The 19,628-nt window shown below is 44.5% G+C and overlaps 1 long non-coding RNA gene across 1 annotated transcript; it reads right to left on the reverse strand.

Annotated features, from left to right (window-relative positions):
• Nucleotides 1–6,915: 6,915 nt before the first annotated feature.
• On the reverse strand, nt 6,916–19,135 carry LOC308460101. Its single transcript, XR_013978481.1, has 3 exons — nt 19,036–19,135; nt 17,242–17,410; nt 6,916–7,158 (listed from the first exon to the last, which is right to left on the reverse strand). It is a non-coding gene; the product is annotated as an uncharacterized lncRNA (long non-coding RNA).
• Between the last annotated feature and the right edge of the window lie 493 nt (nt 19,136–19,628).

A 19,628-nucleotide genomic window follows, 5' to 3' on the forward strand; every position in this document is an offset into this window, starting at 1 on the left:
TGTTCAAACCAACTGGGTCCCATTTAATAGGAAGGTTTCCACAGTGCCTGCACAAGAGGGAAATAAGCTTTGTATATTTACTTACCTTCCGCACAACCTTCAGAGATGCAGGCATTGCTCAAAGGTTTGTTACTATGACACTGCAACACAAGCCTGTGCTTTTTGTTCATTCCTTATTATTAACTTTCCTTTCTTGAGAGGAATCCTGACATGAGTAGACATGAATTTTTAACAGATACATTTCAGCAGTCTCGTCCCCAGTAGACGAGACAGGCTCTGTTTTTATATAGTTTCGTACAAATTATATCAGTCAGCTGAATGAGCCCAGTTCCTCCCCACTCCCTCTCTGCCTTTTCAGCAATTCATTTTCTGAAAAGTGATGCATACATTTAAGCAAGAGCACACAGTAGTTTTCAAGGCATCTGTATCAAGCAAGTAGCTAAGTATCTGGTTAAATGTGAGCATATGTGGCAGCAATACTGAACTTTCAGAGGCAGCCCCCCAGCCACCTTCTGTGGTGGTAAGCGCTGTGATCACACAACATTAATCTTCCCACAGTTCCCCACAGATGATCTGAGTATTTCGGGACCCTGTGAAAGCATCGTATATGGATCTATAGCAGAGGCAAACTGCTAGCCTAGAAACTGTGGATTCTGGATTCTGTTTCGGCTCACAGACTTATAATTCTTTGCAACCAACTTAACCAAGTACGGTGCCCAGAATTAATCAAGGGGGGGGGGGAAACGTGCATCAAATGTGCTTCTACCTTTTTACCTTTAAAGGTATAGTGTGTACACAGCCCAAGCCATGCTAAAGTTGTCATAAGTCTGAGTCGTTTGGCTCAATATAAATTATTTAGCCTCCTGTGCTTCTTTCATAGGGTTGATAGTGTTAAGAGTTCAGATGCGTAGCATAGAAGCATCTCCCCAGCTGAAGATGCCAGAAGCAGGTGGCCGAACAGATAGACAGGTGAAACCATTACATAATTAAGTCACTTGCTGCAGAATCACCTGCTTACATCTGATGGATGTAAGCAAAGTGATGCTAATCTTTCAGGATGGAAACAGCAGCTTGATTGGTTTGCCGTAATGAAATAACGCTAGCCAAAAGGGCAAGGGGACACGAGGTTTGTTAGTCCTCCTAATGGACACCCACCTAATGGAGCCCTGAAGTGGCTCAAATTAGAGGCTGTCCACTAAGTGGGCTTCAGGGTACATTATTTTGCAACACTTTCTCCTTGGGAATTAGAGGAATGAATGGCAAGCAAGCAAGCAAGCAAGCAAGCAAGCAGCTCACTGTGCTTCTTTTATTCAAGATTTGGCATGTTCTTTTACATCTCTTGTGGTTTGACAACAGTATCCCATATGAAGCCTGTAGGGCTTAATACAAAGCTCAGCATTTTATTCTCATCAACGCAGCAGCTGGCAGGTATGGGCCCTGGCTGAGGCCCCAGGGCTCAAAGGGCCCCTCACCAGTCTGACCCAGCCTCACACTCACAATCCCACTGCCAGGCCCTGGGCCCAGTGTGTGTTAGTGGTGTCAGTGCATAAGTGCAGCTTTGAAATGGCAGCCTAGCTCAGCTCCCATCGACAGTAGCCAGAGGGCTGCCTGTCTCCATTTCCCTGCCTCACCTTGCCTGGGTTCTAAGAAAGGACCGAGCATCATCACTGCCCATCACAACATCCCTTGCCTGCAAATCTGGTACAGTATTTTAAAACAGGTGCTATGTGAAGATGTGCTTTCTTTGTGTCTGTCCCGAATCGCCCATCATTAAACTTTGGGGGATGACCTTGAGTTCTACTATTATAAGGAGGGAAATGTCTCTCCCCAAACCACACATGATTTTATACAGTCTCGTTCTCCATTTCCCCCCTACATTAAAAAGCTGCAAACATAGGGGTTGATAATTTGGTTAACCTTTTCTGCACTTTTCCCAGTTTGGCAATATTCCTTTTGGAGCTTTTGATGACTCAGGATAGGCTTGTGCTGAGCACTGATTCACACCGGCATGCTCATTTGTGGTATCAAAGCGACGGCGTCCTTATGTGAATGAGCCACCCCAGATCAAAGGCCACAGGTAGCGCTTTCATATCAATCACATGTTCATCCATTTAACTGTCTTGTTTTTACTGATCTGCAATGCCATTCAGGGAGCCTTTTGGGGAAGGGGAGTGTTAAAGAGTGGGATAAAAGTTATTTAATGTTTAACTAACTAAATAAATGCACAGCACAGATGCACCAGTGTAATTGCATCAGCCTCCATGTCTGCAAATACACTTGAGCAACAGCTTGGGTGCCTGCTGATCATCAATGCACTGGGCCTTGATACTACACGCTACAGGGCTGACCTAGAGAGATACCTGAGAGATGAGCAAATGCCTGACTGTCTGCCTTTGACACCCTTCTTTGGGCTAAGCCGGCAGGGGCCTGCCTTTCATTTGAGTAGCATAAGCTCTTCTTTCTCTTCTCTTTGTTTCCCAGCAGCGAGCCCTGCTGCGCAATGAAATGTCACTCAACATGTGCCATTTGTTGTGCTCGTTTCCACTGTCACTTGCACACACAAATGGCCATCTCTCCACATGAATCATTGCGATGGCTGACTGATCTGGGGCCTTTGCTCCTACCCGTGCAAGTGACTAGTGAGAGGGCAATTAAATGAATCATTTCGGAGGCTGATTTGCTACATCATGGCCCCCTTTTGTTGTTGAAGAAGCTCCTGCACGTGAGCTTCCACAAACGCCTGTAAGCATGGGATAGACTAGTATCCTTCCCCACTTCCCTAATTTGAACTGGATTGTGAACATGACATTCTTGGCCCAAATCAGGAGTGGGGAACCTCAGGCCCAGGGGACAAATACACCCCTACAGCGCTCTCTGTCTGTCTGTCTCTGGCCCTCAAGACTTTCATTAAGTCAAGCCAGGCGGGTTGCAGCAAAGCTGTTGCAACCATCTTGGATTCCAGCTTAGGTTGACTAGACCAAAGGAGCACTAGAAGTGTGTGTGTGGACTAGGACACATTCCTCTGGTGAGATGTTCATTTTGTCAAATCCCACTGCAATGCGACAGGAAAAAGACATGACCCATTTCCCCCCATAAAATAGTTATTTCTAGCCACCACATGTTTTTATCCTGCCACATTGCAGGACTAGTTTTCAATTAGTAGTAATCCTGAGGTAATGAGGCATCAGATCAAGGCCTGCATTTTAAAATGAGCTTAAAAAAATATATTTGTAAATGTTTGTATGTTTTATGCCAGGCATAAAGCAGCTGGCTAAGTACTTTGGCAGTTGTTTATCTCCTTGAACAGGGCCCCCCTGATTTATAGCAGCCCCTCAAAGTTGTAAAAGGGAAATACAGGCTCGGAGCAAAGGTTACATTGACCATACTGACAATCAAGCTGCAAAAACACCAATTAAGAGTTGGTAAATAGTAAAATTTATTGTTTAACAGAAAATAATACTATGTGCCTCCCATTAGACTTGAGCCATATTTTCATAAGGTTAAAGGGCAAGAGCTAATAGGAACAGCAACTGGCTGGGAAAGGGGGGTTGTAAACTAAAGAGGCTGCTTCTGAAGCTGTTTTCTACTGAGTTCCTTTTTTACTTTGCAAAGGCATTTTCTTCTAAAAAGCTATCTATGTTATGTATGAAATATATTGGCTTAAATGTAATTATGCAAAGGATTTAGAAAGTAAGAAATGTTAGATTCTTATGTTAGATTCTTATTCCATTGATGGTGTGTGAGAAGGTGAACCCAAGATCTCTGTTTAGACAAAATTTAATACAATGAGCCATCTGTTTTAGCCATCTGTTTTGGAGTGAAGGGGCAATAGGGTAATAGGGCAATAGGGCAAAAAGGTTATCTGGTAATTAAGGTGCCTGGTCGAGGCAAATATAAGATATATGGCTACTTGTCTGCCATTTATGGATAGAAGGAAATATAGCTCTTTGTCTCCCATAAAAGGTAATAGGAAATGGGTGTATCTTTTATGATTGGTTCTAGCAAACAGCCAATAGGAATTTCAACCAGGCTGATTGGACAGAGGCAGCCAAAGGAGGAGCAAGGGGGCTGGGCTGAGGAAATATAAGTGCTGGCCATCAGGGCTGGAGTGGGCAGAGCTTTGGTAACCATATACCACTGTGTTTCTCATTTATTTGTCTGACAAATAAATTATTATTTTAATTTCTCTATTGCTGCGTTGAATATTTCATTCCAGCTAAGCGTTAACCACAAGCAGGGTGCTACAGTGACACTCGGTATTTTGCTCTGTGAATTGCCATTTTAGGATTAAATAACATGCATTATTTTCACTATTGAATATGAATAAAAAATAAAAATGTGGGTCCCATGCTGCAGAATGGGAGTCAGAGGTGTGTTTGGGCCAGTTGAAGACCACTGCCCTAGGCCATGCTGTCTCCCAAACCACACTAACCTTCCCCCTTTACCTGCCCAGCAGTATGCCCTCCTTGAATGCTTCTGCCTGGCTGGGATGTATCCTTGAACTAGGTTCATGCCTCTTGCTTGGCTGGATGAAGAGACATGTGTGTAGAAACCTCTGAAGTTTGCCTGACTGGGATGTAGCTTACTATACAAAGCTAAGAGTCAGATCTGTTGTTCCACGCACCTTTACCTCTGGGCCCACCAATCCCCAGCCTCTTCTGATAAGGCGGGGTGAGATCACTGTCTGAAACCCCCAAAATCCTCTGCTAATCCTTGTAGACAGTATTGAGCTAGATGGACCAACGGTCTGACTCAGTCCCTCCAGACTGGTGTTTTATTGCAGGTGTTTTTCTGCAACATGGTTTTTAAAAAACACACACACCAAAAGTGGGTTTGCGTCTCGAGGTCCCAAAACCCACCCCCAAAATAAATACACACGGACACTTATATTAGTTTAAATTTCTGGGCAACAATTTTGGCCACAACTTTATTGAAATACAATCACGTGAGTGGTATTGGCTTAGGCATTGACTCCCCACTATAACTGGCTCCACCTCCCATGGTGATCGTCAAATGGGGTAAACCAAACGAGGGAGCTAGGTCAATGAGGACCAACCAGCTCACCCCGGTGTTCCTGTGGTCCTGGCATGGCCCTAGCCCCTCAAGCAGACTTCGGACGAGATCCAGGACCCCCAGATTCCTTTAACGGAATACCCAGTTCCTGGAGGGGCAGGTGATGGCCGCACCTCCCCTCCCCACAATCCAACTGAGCCAATGCTTAACCACCACCTTACAAGTTGTGATGATTTGCTAAGGGGCAGGCGAAAACCAAATGGCTAAAGCTAATCTGCCAAATGGAAAAATTCCTCCCCAGCCCCTGTTCCAAAACAGGCGACCCAAACCAAAGCAAGGCCAAGTGACTCTAACTAAACTAGGGAGGGTGGGCAAGTGTTCAACAGTGCAAAGCAAGTGCCCCTCCTTGCATCACACTGCTGTTTTTAAAGCCCCTGGGATCACACCACCCACTGGCTATTGGCTAAAATCGCCTGGTATGATCCCAGGGGGATGGCCAGGACTTCTTGCTCCTCCCCCCCATTTTAACCCTATCAGGTGAGCTCTTGGGTCCCCCGCGCAACCAGGACCCTCTGTTATGAGGATCCCATTTATTCTGTTCTGCAGTGCTTCCCCAATACTACCACATTATTGCTGTGTGTAGGAGCTAAAGCACAACAAAAGTGAAACAAACACAAACCAGAACAATTGTCGTTTAAAATTAATGGGATTTCATCCAGTTGCTGCAGGATTGGACTGATTGGCAATGAAGCAATGTGTCCACCCTAAAACTTTTGCAGGCACAAATGGTAATGAAAATGAGATTGTGTGTGACTGCTCCAACAGCATCATGAGCGCAATTCGTTGTGAATGTGCAATAGAAAGGTCATCTGGAGGGAGCCCTAAGGAGATTTGTAAATTCTATGTTCTACTTGAATGTTTTTATTATAAACAGGAAAATATATATACATTCCCAGAACTCTGCCAGCTGAAGGAAGATGGAAGAGTTATAGCAATGCTTCCATTTAGAGTTGTGGGTGTGTTTTTAAATTGTTTTACCTTTATGAGACAAGAGTGGATAATCGCAACGTTTATTGCAAGAAGGCTTTCCGTTCTTTCTGTTTCTCCTTTTTTTAATTGTGGCTTTTGTTGTCGTTGACAGAGAGGGTGTTTTGGTGGGTGTTTTCAAGTTTCACCACAGCACTTCTTTTCTGCGAGATTTTGTGAACTGCAAGTATAGCAAGCAAATTAATTAATGCTCAATTATAGCTGCCATCTGGGGACTTTTGCATTAGATCCATAATTAGGCTAAATTAATGCATCGTGTGTTTAAGAAATTATGCAACACCAAATTAATTAATCATGATTAGGGGCCTTTTTTGACATGTTGCCTGTCAGTTAATCATCTTCTCCCCCCCCCCCCCCAGCCTAAAAGAAAGGAGTCCTTGGGCAGCCAAAAATGAGAATGAAGGCGATGCTCCGAATTCTGAAAATTAAAGTGTGACAATATGTATGCGACTTCGACATTTCCAGCTCCTAATTGTGAAACTGCTGCATGCTTGGGTTCAGCGAGTTTCATGCTAAGCTCATTAGGGCTGTGTAAAGGACGCAGGACTGATTGTGTGAACTTCCCAGGAGAGGCAATCTGACTGCTAGCCCGTGTCCTGACTGTCATACAGGTCTATCAGTCATCCCCTGACCTTACCGAGGGGGTAGACTTTCAATGAGAATGAAGAAATGATTTTTCTCTCTTGATTGTCTTCGGAGACAATTCCCCACCCCACCTCAATTGCTTTCTCTCTCTCTCCCCCTCCCTCCTCCCTCGCCTGCATGCAAATGTCTTCTGCATGCTGGGCAATCACTGCTGAGAGTAAGTTTGGGCTGGGAGAGGTAAGGAAAGAAGGCCCAGCAAGCAAAGATGTGGACTGTTTCCAACTGCTGGTGTGCTTTAACATACAGGGCTTTTTTTTCATCCTGGAAATACCACATTTGAAGGGTTTCCAAAGTGTACAGTGGGGGGAGATACACAGATCGGTCTTCTTCTGGTCTGCGTCAGTTCCACATGTGTTCATTCATATGTCTGTTCTATCCTGTTTCCTCTTCATTCTGCTACGTTCTCCCCCAGTTTAGACGACACAATTCACATTCCGTCATAAACGGATCCTACTAGAGAAAGGCATAATAGGGAAATCATATTGGCATCCTCCTGGTAAGTTTCTCTGATAATAAATACCTAATTTTAAAGGGGAACATCATGAATTGCTGTTATTGCAGTGCCTTACTGTTATGCATCCTTCCATAGAAATATATTTTAACAAAAGTTATATATGGCCTCCAACGCTGCTTTCCAAATGCTTTTACGTGGAGTTTTACCATTCTGACATGAAATAAATCTGTGTCAGCATTTAGAATACACATGCCTTTTCATTAAAATACACATTTTGTGGGGCATTTTACCCTACACATTTATATGACAAATAAAGGTGGGAATTGCACTGCAAAAGGCAGAGAAATATGAAAAGCAAAGGACAAGTGCATTCCCATCTTTGTATTAAAACGTGAATCAGGTTGGTTTACTAAGGGCTTATCCACACTTCCACTTGTCCTGTGCTTCCTAGGTGCAGGGTTTATCGTTTGCTCCGGGAAAGCTTGCTCTTTACTGCTGAATCGGAACAAACGAAAATCCACAGAAAACCTGATTGATGTTTGTTCTGATTTAGTGGTGTTCCTGGAGGAAAGCAGCGGGATGAGTGGAAGTGTGGATTGCAGACCAAACAAAATCAGTGAGTATTCCTAGTGGTGAATGCACATTTTGCTCTAACTTTTCTTCCCTGTGTTTACAACTATAATCCTTCATCTCCCATCTCATCAAATGAGCCAGTGTAGTGCAGGGCAAAAGTAGGACAAGGATAAGGAAAGTTAGGGCATGTTGTGGCCCACATGGCATACACTGCTCTGTCCTCCGACACCTTGCTGTTGATCCTCAACACCAAGCACCCACCACCTCAGATGGTTGCCTCACTCTGTCCAATGGTAGGGTTGTGTGATGGACTGATTGGACACACAAGAATGGTAGAAGGCACCAACTGGGGAACTACCAAGTGAAGAAGGCTCAGAGCCCAGGGATTGGTGGTGGGACAGTGATGAGTGGTCTGAGGGAGAAGAAGACTGGGAGGAGGTGTCAGAAGCTGAAGAAGTAACAGGGCTTAGTGAGCAGGGAGGAGTCTGTGGCAGAAAGCAGTCTAGAATGAGGGGCAGACACTGAAGCTGGATAGGAGGAAGGATAAGATGAAGAGAAGAGTCTGGCTGGTGAAGAGTTACTGGTGTCTCTGCCTCCTGCTGCGATGAGCTCCCCTCCTCACTTGTCTCCCAGAACCAGGAGAGGCATCAAGAGGGCAGAGGAGAAGTGCCTTCAAGCAGGTACAGTCTCAGATTACTTGGACCTAGGCAGCTGTGGGGAGGCGGGGATCTTCAGCGTCAGCAACTGCTTCATGGGGGCAAGACCTGTCAGACATGAACTGGTGTACTCATTCGGCATGATATTCCTGTGCAGACACTGTTCTTGCTAATAAAGAGTTAACGCCAAATTGTTCAATGTGATTTACTGCTGCTTGCTTCTGTCAGGCCAGGGACAATTTCTTGAAGTGCAGGTGGACAGTCCTCACAGGCCTTTGCTGAAGTCTGCCACAGACTTCCCAGCTCTGGACCACCACAGCTGCCAAATTCAGCTCCTGCCCCACACTCCCCTCAACTCTCCCTCAACTCCCCTCAACAGCTGAGGTACACAGGGCACATTTTACATGGGAAACCTCATCCCCAGGGGCCAAATGCCAAATCCAAACCTCTCTATCTGGCCAAACACCCTCCCCAGCCCACACTCCTTACTGCTTTGCACCCTCATGTGATTTTGCTTGACTGGACTATGTCATTGGACTCAGATTCTGCTTGCTTATTCAGGTGCATAACTGTCTGCAGCCATTAAATGCAACCTCTGTGCAACGCATAAGTAAGTCCCACTGTACTATGGAATTTACATTCCATAGTACAGGAAAAGTGTGATCAGATCTCAGCCTTACTGAATCTTCATTTTACCTCAGATATGTTTCATTTTTATTCCCTTTCTCTTTCGTTCAGATGTGTGTGTGTTTCTCCTTCTCAGACCCAGAGCTCCCCCCCCCCCCCAGTGCATGCGGCCTGTTAGCTCATTCTTCCTCTTTCTCCATATTCTGATTCACGCCTCTGCATTTCCTGTTGAAATTGGTGGGTGGGTGGGAATTTCTGAGTAACCTCCCACAATATTTTCCATTCATCCTGTTTGCCACAGCACTCCCTGCAAGAGAAACAGGTGGAAAACAAGTGGCTTGCCTGCCAAGGAATTCTGACTCTTTTCCCCCAGCTGGGCAGGCTGGAGGGGTTAATTCTCATTTCTACTTCTGCCAGGCAAGTGCTGACAATGAGGGGAGAACCCAAACCTCTCTCGTGGCAAGAAGCATCATTTCATAGGAACAGATAACAGTGACGATAGCTCTACATAATGAATTTACCCATGAATATTTGGTGGTGGGCGGGCAGGAGAGGCCCATAGCTCAGAGATATGTTCACTCTCCAGTGAGATCCCTGTTTAAAGCCCCAAAGATCCTCTGATGATCAGTGTAGACAGTACTGAGCCACATGGACCAATGAACCAAGGGTCTCTGTTTTTGACACAATAAAAGCGGATTTATTCAGTACACTATCTTGGGAGCTCCCAATTCAATTTCTCCTTGTAAGAGCAGGTGTGTGGCCTCCCAGTTTGTACCAGGCTATGCCATGGGGAGGAGGACTTCCTGGTTCACACTTCCTTCTCATGTTGATCCATTCCTCCCCATTGGACACCGAGAACACAAGAAGAGGCCTACTCAGTCCAGTGTCCTGTTTTGCACAGTGGTCAACAAGATGCTTCAGGAAGCCCACAAGCAGGACAGGAGTGTGATAACAGCACTCTACTGTCTGTGCTCCCCAGAAGCTGAAATACATGCTGCCTCCAGTATTGGAGGTAATAAACAGCCAGCACCGCTAGAAGCCACTGATAGCTTTATTCTCCATTCATTTGTCTAATCCCCATTTAAAGCCATCTGAGTTGGTGGCCACCCTTTTATGCTCTGATTATGAATTCCATAGTTTTAACTGTGTGTGGTGCGAAGTACGTCCATTTCTCCTTCCTGAATCTCCAAGCATTCAGCCTCATTCTTTGGATGAGACCAGGCTGTATTACAAGAGAGGCAGGTTAAGCCAAAAGGTGGTGGTGGCATTTCAGTATTCTTCCTTATTACTTCTATTTATTCATTGCCTTATGCAACTTGTGCCTAGGTGGCTTACAAAATAAAGTGGTGCAGTATAATACAAAGATATATTCGAGAATAAAACACAAGAAGCCTTTTAAAAGATTGCAGGTGACCACCCATGATTTTGAGTTGCTCTGCCCATTTGCCCTAGCAATCAAATCTAGATCAGGCAGTGTGGGCTGCAAAATAATGAAGAAGAAGAAGAAGAAGAAGAAGAAGAAGAAGAAGAAGAAGAAGAAGAAGAGGAGGAGGAGGAGGAGGAGGAGGAGGAGGAGGAGGAGGAGTAGTTTGGATTTGATACCCCGCTTTATCACTACCCGAAGGAGTCTCAAAGTGGCTAACATTCTCCTTTCCCTTCCTCCCCCACAACAAACACTCTGTTAGGTGAATGGGGCTGAGAGAAGTGTGACTAGCCCAAGGTCACCCAGCAGCTGCATGTGGAGGAGCGGAGACGCGAACCCGGTTCACCATATTACGAGGCTACCACTCTTAATCACTACACCACACTGGCTTCATGACACCACATGAAGATGTTTCGTGTAAAGAAAATCCCACCCACCCACCAGCCTTAGCCCCCTTTTGATGTTAGGTAAGTTCAAAACTCCACACCTATCAACATCCTAAAGAAAATCTGAAGTACCCTGAGAATGAGGTAGAAAAATTGAAGTTTTTTTCACAGGGGAAGAAATTGGAGGACAGATTTTGGCACATAACCTCAGTATCGTTGTGACACAGCAACGGCAAAGCTCTTCCTCTTGATTTTCTGCTTGTGTCATGAAGCAGTTAAAGGCAACAGTTCCCTGGCAAGAATAAAATTGGTACCATATCTGGAGGACAGTGTTGGAACAACCAAAGTAGTCATGTGAGCTGCTTCTTTAATGAGATCCTTGCTAGCAGCTTCATGCATAGGCAAGAGGCTATTGCTATTAATATTCCCCATGGTTTAAGGGGAATCTGGCACACACGAAGGCTTATCTGTTTGAACTTCTATAGTTCCATAGATTCCGTGGCCTTTATCAAAGGCAATAGGCTTGAAGCTTATAAGTGCCACCTCCTTTTTCCTGCCCAGCACAGGCTTACTCAAAATGACAGCTGGTAGGAAAAGCTCCAGAACTTTAGAAAAGCAAGTAATTGGCTAAGAGTATTTATTCTGCATTTATGCTATGCTAACCAGTTGAATAAAAGAATAGCAGGTCTTCACCCAGAAAATGTATCTACAGGCAGAATCATAGGATCGTAGAGTTGGAAGGGACCACAAGGGTCATCTAGCTCATCATCTCTGACCACTGATCCTACAAGCTAGGGATGATGGGAGTTGCAGCCCCAAAACAGCTGGAGACCCAACTTTGAGAAACCCTGATCCTAGTCCAATCCTCTGCAATGCAAGAATCTTTTGCCCAGTATGAAGTTGGAACCCACAACCCTGAGATTAAGTGTCTCACGTTCTACAGTATTTTATGCCCTGAGGAACAAGGTGAAACTTCAGGTGGTTCCTCCAGCTTATAGCCCACCTCCTTCTCTGACTTCTGTAGTGCAAAATTTAAGGTATGCCGGTCAGGGGAAGTGAACAAGAAGGCTCCTGCCTGAATGGAAAGGGAAAATGCAGTGACACAACTCTGGTGCTTCAGAGCCTTCAAAATTATAGGCACCTTCTAGGAGGCTTAGTTACAGATCTGCAAAACAACAACAACAACAACACACAAAAAACAGAGAGGAAATGCATCAGTGGAAACTGTCATCACACTGAATCTGTCTCCTCCTTAGAGGACGAAGCTGGGGATTTGGAGTGGGGGAGAGAATTACTCTTGGAGCCAGCCCCGGAAGTACATAATGAACCATAACCACTTGTGTTAGAGGAGGCTCCAGCCCAAGGACATTGTCTTGCCCTCCTCTGACTCAAAGGACTCCAGAAATGTTAATGGAATCACAGTCTGCTCTGGTCCATTAGAGTCAACAGTTGCTCAAGTAGGCCCTTTAGATGAAGAGGTTCTTCTCGATGAAGGCAAGGGCAAACGAGGTAGCGCTGCAGCTTCTATTTAAGGCTCATTCTGAGGCTGGCTGCTGCCGAGACATCATATGAGCACCACTCCTTTGGTGGATCCAGTCTGAGCTCTGCACGGGGCTGTCTAGAGGATCGCTGCCCAAGGTACCACTGAACCTCTCCTTTGCTCATCTCAGCATCGCTGAGTCAATTATACAAGAGAGAACAAGAATGCACACATACAGAAGTCCCTGCCCATTTCAGATGATTGCCTTCCACAAATTGGAGGGTGATTTAAATGGAACCAGTGTGCTTGTCCCCATTCCCCCTTCATGGGCTACCAATGGTGGCATCTAAAAGGGTCTTAAGTGTATGTCTTTTGCACGTAGCTCATGGTGGTGGAAATCAGGATCTCTCAAGCCTAAATGAATTGTACAAATATTGCTTTTGTTTCCTAAGGCTGCTATTAAAGACAAGCTTGGTTCTCTCTCCCAATACCCTCACCAATGGATTTCTACCAGTCCAGTTTGCAAGAGCAGGATTTGTTGTTGTTGTTCTGTGGACTGAAAACAACCTGCGGGGTTTATTCCTGCTGAACCACTCGCCTTGTCCTCTGTCACTGCCAGTGACCTTACATGTCTTTTGCATAAGCTAAACCATGCTAAAAGCAACATTTAACAGTAAACCAGCCTCTGCTTCAGAACTGACCATGAGCTTTGCTGCAAATGTATATACCCTCACTGAAACGCAATGCCTAACTAGCACATTCTGCTTGATGAAACATACAGCGATTTCATGGTCTTTCTATGGAAATGTTAAGGAGCATGCTACCCAATGGGGACACAATTGTTTTCACAATGAAAGACCAAAGAAAAATCGAAATTTCCTATGGATCAAACAAGCATGCTTCGATTGTCATTTCCATGCCACAAATTTTTAGAAAGCATGATTGTATATCTCATCCACACCAAATTTTGAATCTTCAGCATGAATCTACACCTTCAATCCAGAGATCCTTTTTCATGTGCATAAGTTTAAGATGCCCATATCATCACCATCTCACACTCACATTCACCACCCCATTCATTGGGGGTGGGGACAGAGAGAGCAGTTTCAGCAATTTAGGAGTATACTTCCCTGGGTGTAAGCTCCACTGAACTCAGTTAAGTAAAAGATATTGTGAGATCTGATCACAAATCTCCATTGCCATGTGCATTTTGACCCCAAGTGACCTTTCTTATAAGCAATTGCATGGGCCTTCTCTTCTCTACCAGGTAAGCAAAGACTAATCCTGCAGCGTTTCTTTTATTCTAGTTTATTAAAGAGCAGTGTGTGTGTGTGTGTGTGTGTGTGTGTGTGTTTGTGTGTGTGTGTGTGTGTGTGTGTGTGTGTGTGTGTGTGTGATTGTTTGTCCTGTGTTGAAATGGACTGGATCCATAATAATTTAGTTGCACTTAGGTCCCATTGAAAAAGTAACCATGACTAGCTTAACACCCATTGATTTCACAGGGAACTAAGTGAAACTACTAATCTGAATCCAACCCAGTGTTTTATGACTTATGTCATAAAATATAACCACAACAAATGGTCTTAAAATTTGGGATTTGGGGATTTTAAAAATTATTTCTGGGGGAGGGTTGCAATGCAACCTTGAATGATGTCTTGTGGTGTCTCCCTCTACCTTAAAATCTAAAATGACACCCTGTTTCTGAACCTACAGGCTATTTCACTAACAAATAGAACAAACAAAATGCTGAATGTGCTTGGCCATTGGATTTTGAGGTTTGCCATTCTTATGGAGCAGAACCCCCTGTGCAAACTCAATTGAAATGAATGGGAGCTGCATAACACTCAAGGGAGTTCTTTATTTCTTTTTATTTCTTTTATTTCTTTTTTTTTTTTTTAAATCCACTTCTCTGGGCCTATCACAATCACACATCAATTAAAAGCCATGTGAAATGGGTAGGTTTTTAAAGCCTGTTTAAATATTGCAAAAGAGGGAACCAACCTCACATCCCTTGAGAGAGAATTCTGTAAATTAGGACCTATTACTGAGAAGGCCCTGTCCCCAGAGCCTGCCAATCTAACTGATCTTATAAAGGCATTCATTAAAAACATTTTGTCCCACCCTTCCGTTAAAAAAAAAAGCTCCCAGAGTGGTTACAAATGCCAATGATGTGGGAGTCCCTGTCCTTAGGCTTACAATAAAGAAATGACATAAAAGGAAAAGGAATTGGGAGGGGGGAAGCACATTCAGACATTATATCTTGGCAATCGGCAGCTGAAATGGAAAGATTTCAGCAAGAGGTGGGGCCAAAAGCTGCTCGTCTTTTAGCAGAGCAGATGGCGATGGATTGAATTTGATGGAGATGCCCTGAAATCCCACCGCTTTCCCTCTCCAGTAATCTGATGCAGTAGCAGTCGATGGGGTGGTGCAGACAGGGCTGTGTTGCTCACCTGACTTCCAAACACTGAGCATGAGTCCCAGTTCCTGGGAGGGACAGGAAGCGCAGTGCAAGGGCGGCAGCAGAGCTAATCTGACTCTCCGGCCGCACCAGCACCATGCCTGACTCCCTACTTCTCCCCACCCTTCAGGAACCAGCCGAAGATTAATGCTCAGAAGGCAGATGATCAATGCCGCCCCATCTGCCCTGCTCCACCAACCACTACTGGCCTGAGGGAGTGGCTAATGATGGAAGTTGAGGGAGGAGCTTGATAGAGCTGGTCTCTCAGCCCAGCAAATATAGAAGCTTTGCAGTCTCAGGCCTCTCCCCCCTCCTGCTCTCCTGCCAATAGCTTGACAGAATCTTAAAGGAACACCAACATGCCAGTCCTCTGATGGCAATCTTAAATCATGGACAGATTCATATTAGCACAGATGGTTCTTCAAACAATGTTCTCGCACAGGTCAAACAATGTTCTTGCATGTTCTTGCAACGGGTCTTGGAATGGGAAGCTTCCCAGTGGATTTCTGCCAGCGTCGGAATTTGTATTGTTTAATTAACAGCCAGATTAAATCCTAACACAGTTAATAAATAAAACACATTTTGTACAGATTGCAAGCTGCCCTGTTTGCCAACTCCGCCAGCCAATAAAATCCGTTGATAGCGTGTGTTAACTTCTGTCCCGTTTGACAGTTTTTAAGGGTTATTATATATTTATAAATACATTAAAAAGTTGCAATGCATATATGGTATATATCGGCCTGGGTGTGCAACATCTAACGGATAAACAAGCTGTCCAAAAAGACGTCTGCATTGGCTGTTTGGTTTTGTCTCATCCTGGCCTCACACACAGAAGCTGCCCCGGGGAGATGAATGTGCCAGGATAAGTTATCTGGGGCTCATAAAATCTTTTTTAGAAGATTGAAATAAAGTCAGTGCTTGCAGAAGACAAATCAATTGTGACATTTCTGAATGGAGTGCGATGCATTTAATTAGCACAAGACATACTGGCAAATGCTGAATTACCCAATAAATCACTGGATGCTGGAACCCATACGGAGCTGGGAATCAGCTGTCTTGTGAGATGTACAGCAAGGGCTAATAGGGAGATCTGGCCATTTCTCCTACATTTTCTGCTAAATTTCATTCATTTTGACATTTACACACCAGGTCTCTATAATTATTTCAAAACACCAAGCACCGAAGCTTCTCCAGATCCAATCAGGGTTTTGGGGTGGGGGATGGGGGCATGATGCAGAATTCTAGCATTAAGAGCCTCCTTTTGCTTAATTCCCCCCCCCCCCCGGTTTGCAATTTGGATTGCCCTCGTTGCAGGTTGACTCCTGGGTGCTTGTCTGGCATCCTAACAACAAGGACAATTTATGGGCTAGGGAAGCTTAATAGGTGAATTCCCAAGCGGAAGATTGAAAAGCTTGTAGTAGGACAGCAGTCGCTATTGACCTTGAACCTTTGAAGTGTTTGTGTGATGTGCTGGTGCAACACTGAACAGAAGTTTGCTGTGGTCTCTCAGGTGGTTATCTGAGAAGGGGGTCAGGGTTCACAGGACAAAAATGCACACAGAGTCCCTGCATAGCAGCAGGGATGCTACCCCCCCCCCCCGCAAAATAAGGACCTGAATATATGACACCTTTAAGATGCATTTCCAGCTGCAGTCCTATAGACAGGTGCCACAGTGTATCTTGTGTACGCAATGCACAATTTTAGACCAAATAATCTGTGCATTTGTGTGCCCAAGTTATGCCTGGGCTTAAGTCTATTCTCATCAAAACTTTATAGAGCTGAATAACAAGATTTTATAGGGACTATAATTCTTATTCCAGGTTTATGCAAATTTTGCATTTGAGTAAAATCCGCAGGTAGACTATTCTTGTCTCTCTCAGTATACAGTAGATAGATGGTCTATTTAAAGATTCTGTATTGTTAGGCATTTTATATTACAATAAAGTGCTATGCCTTCACAATCTGAGAGATAAATGGATAAGCACATAAAACCACAATAATGGCAGCTTGGTGTCAGAGGAAGATGGTGGTGTAGTAGGAGGGGAGGAGGGGGAAAATGACCTGGATATTCCAGATATCTTTCCACCCTCTGCACAATTGTCCACAAAATCTTTTCTTAAGTTTAGCTGCTAGTACATCAAACTGGGTCACTCATATTTATCTGCATATATTGATTGATACAGCAATGACCAAACTGCAGTTCTGGCCAAAATAAAATGATGCAGCTCTTTGAGAACTCTGGAAAGGGACTAGGAAAGGTTGCTGATATTTTATGTATATGTTTACATGGTGGGGGGGGGGGGATGAATCTCATTTTGAAGGGGAATCATTCCTAATTGCCAAAGGTATTAAGGGTTTAGCAGTCTGTGATAGTTGATTTGCTCGCTCTTTTGTTTGTTCCCCTCATAGCAAGATGGTTCTCTGGTGGCTCTTGGAGGAGAGAAAAAACACCCCTGAGAGTTGGATGGCACCAACTCACCAGGTTATTTCTTTCTTCTTCCCTCCTCTGAGGGAAAGATGGTACCTCAGAAGCCTCTGCGGGGCCGTTGTAGGGCTGCTACTGGGAGCTGGATGATGAAGGCTCATCAGACTGCTTCTTTTCCCTTCTCCTGAGGCAAAATGGCCCTTTGGAAGCCAACGGTGAAAAACTGGAATAAAACAATTGAAATCTCTTGTATTTATTTTATTTTTGATTGAACATATGCACATATGGGTTTAGTGGCCCTTCCTCATCTCCCGTCTGAGGGTGCTGCTTTGCTCCAGTGACTGTCTGTTCCATTAGCTGTCCTCGACTGAAATGCCTGACTCTGCAAATGATAGTTCAGCCACCCCTGCTTCACTGTCCTGGGATACACAGAGCAACCTTTGCCAATCTGGTGCTCACCAGACATTTTGGATTATGATCCCCACCAGCCGCAGCTGGCATGGCCACAATAAGAGATGGGGAGCCTGTGGCCCTTCTGATGTTTTTGGACTCCAGTTCCCATTGTTCCTACCCATTGGTCTCACAGACTGGCGCTGATGGGAGTTGGAGTCCGTCAGCATCTGCCAAGGCCACAGGTTCCTCATCCCTGCCTTAGAGGTAGGTTTGTGACATCGTGACTCCAGAAGAATAACAATCTCATGTCTGCAGAACTGTTCGCAAGCCTTCCCATGAGTCTCCATCTGTATTTCAAATCTGACAATTTCTCTCAGCCAGAAGAACTTCAAAATACATTTCCCCCCTCATAATTTCAAGTGCAGTTTGACATTTGAGAGTATATATATATATATGTATGTTTGTGTAGATGTGTGTGTATGTGTGTGTGTGTGTTTTGGCAGAGTGGAAAGCATGTTAACAGGCTGATGGCATTTTAATTATTTTATTGAGCTGGCATGGGTTCAGATTACTTGTTGAAATTTCCAAACGCACGTTGGACTTAGATTTTACTTTGTAAACTGGGCCCAAGAGGCTGACTAATTAGAATCATGACTCAAAGCTATAAAGGGGTACTTATTGATTCAGCTCATGAAAAGACCAGGACAATCAAAAGCAAACATCCATCTCCCTTTTCATCTGGGGCTCAGAAGGTTAAGTACTATTTGTTTCAGATCCCTGACATTAGCTCTTTCTTTGTAACATAGGAGAGAGCACAATTAACATTCTAGAGCCATTCAGTTTTAGTATGTACTATATTATTTGCAAGAATGCTCTGCTTGTAGCCTAATTACAGTGCAGGTTGCAAGCCATTATTTGAGATCTTTCACTGATTAGGGTTTTAATTTAATGTTATTATTTTTGCACTGTGCTGGCCACAGATATAACTGAATGTACAGGATGTCCCTTAATCTCATTGGTCATTGGAAAAAAAGCAATGACATTTTGAGGTCCATTTATTGTTTGGGCATCTTATTCTATTTTGTGGGTGTGGGTGTTGTTGTTTTTTTTAAAAAGGGCTACCATTTGTGTCCGGTACATGTGTGAAATTTTCACATGGACAGATTCCCCTATGTTACGTTTGCTATTCTATGAAAATGAGATCTGAGTTCAGTCATAAGCTGTGGGAAGTTGAATTTTTCGGAAGATTTCATTATAGTGATCTGTGCCAAAAACATTCATTTCTAAGAGCTGGAAAGATTCACACTCTCCCACGCTCAGAAAAGTTTTGTATGGCAAGAGTTACTAATTCTGTTAGAGGCATAAAAACTGAGTGAATATCTCTGCAATCGTTCCCCTCAGGATCATTCATTCAGATATGACTCCTGCTAATTTTTATTGAAAATGGCTGCTTACCGCATCCAGAAGCGGCAATTTGCAGCCTGGCGTGACTTCAGCTGAGGCCGCGGACCATTATCTTCCCCTGCACAACCGTTGGAGGATGTCAATGGCTCCTCCCACAGCCATGCAGGATGCTAGAAGTCTGCTCATTTGAATTGGCCAATCACAGGCAGCCAAGGGGGTGTAGCCACATCGCCGGACCTGGAACCCAGAGTCTTCACTCAGGTCCACCTGTTTTCTATATATAAGAAAATAGCCATGCCGAAGCCAGCCAGCTTATTCAGAGCTGGATTCCCCATTGCCATGCAATAGACTTTGGTGCTGTCCAAATGTAAGGGAGCCTGTCTCATAGCAATCATCACAATTTTGTTGGCAGATAAGGCATCGCGCTGGATCATTAGCCTTTGCAAAAGGGGAGGGGGGTCTCAGGGTCCGCCCTTCTCCACTACAAGAAATGGGTACCTCATTAAAGGGGACCTGGAGGGGAAGTTTGTTTAGTTGCCCAGATGGGGGTTGATGGGCCCCAAATGGTGTTCCTGGTGGAATCATAGTCTACTGCACAGAGGTCAGAGTCACACACCTGTTGTTTCACCCCCTTTAACCTCTGA

The sequence above is a fragment of the Podarcis pityusensis genome (genome assembly GCF_964106645.2).
Source record: "Podarcis pityusensis genome assembly, chromosome: 12".
Lineage (NCBI taxonomy): Eukaryota > Metazoa > Chordata > Lepidosauria > Squamata > Lacertidae > Podarcis > Podarcis pityusensis.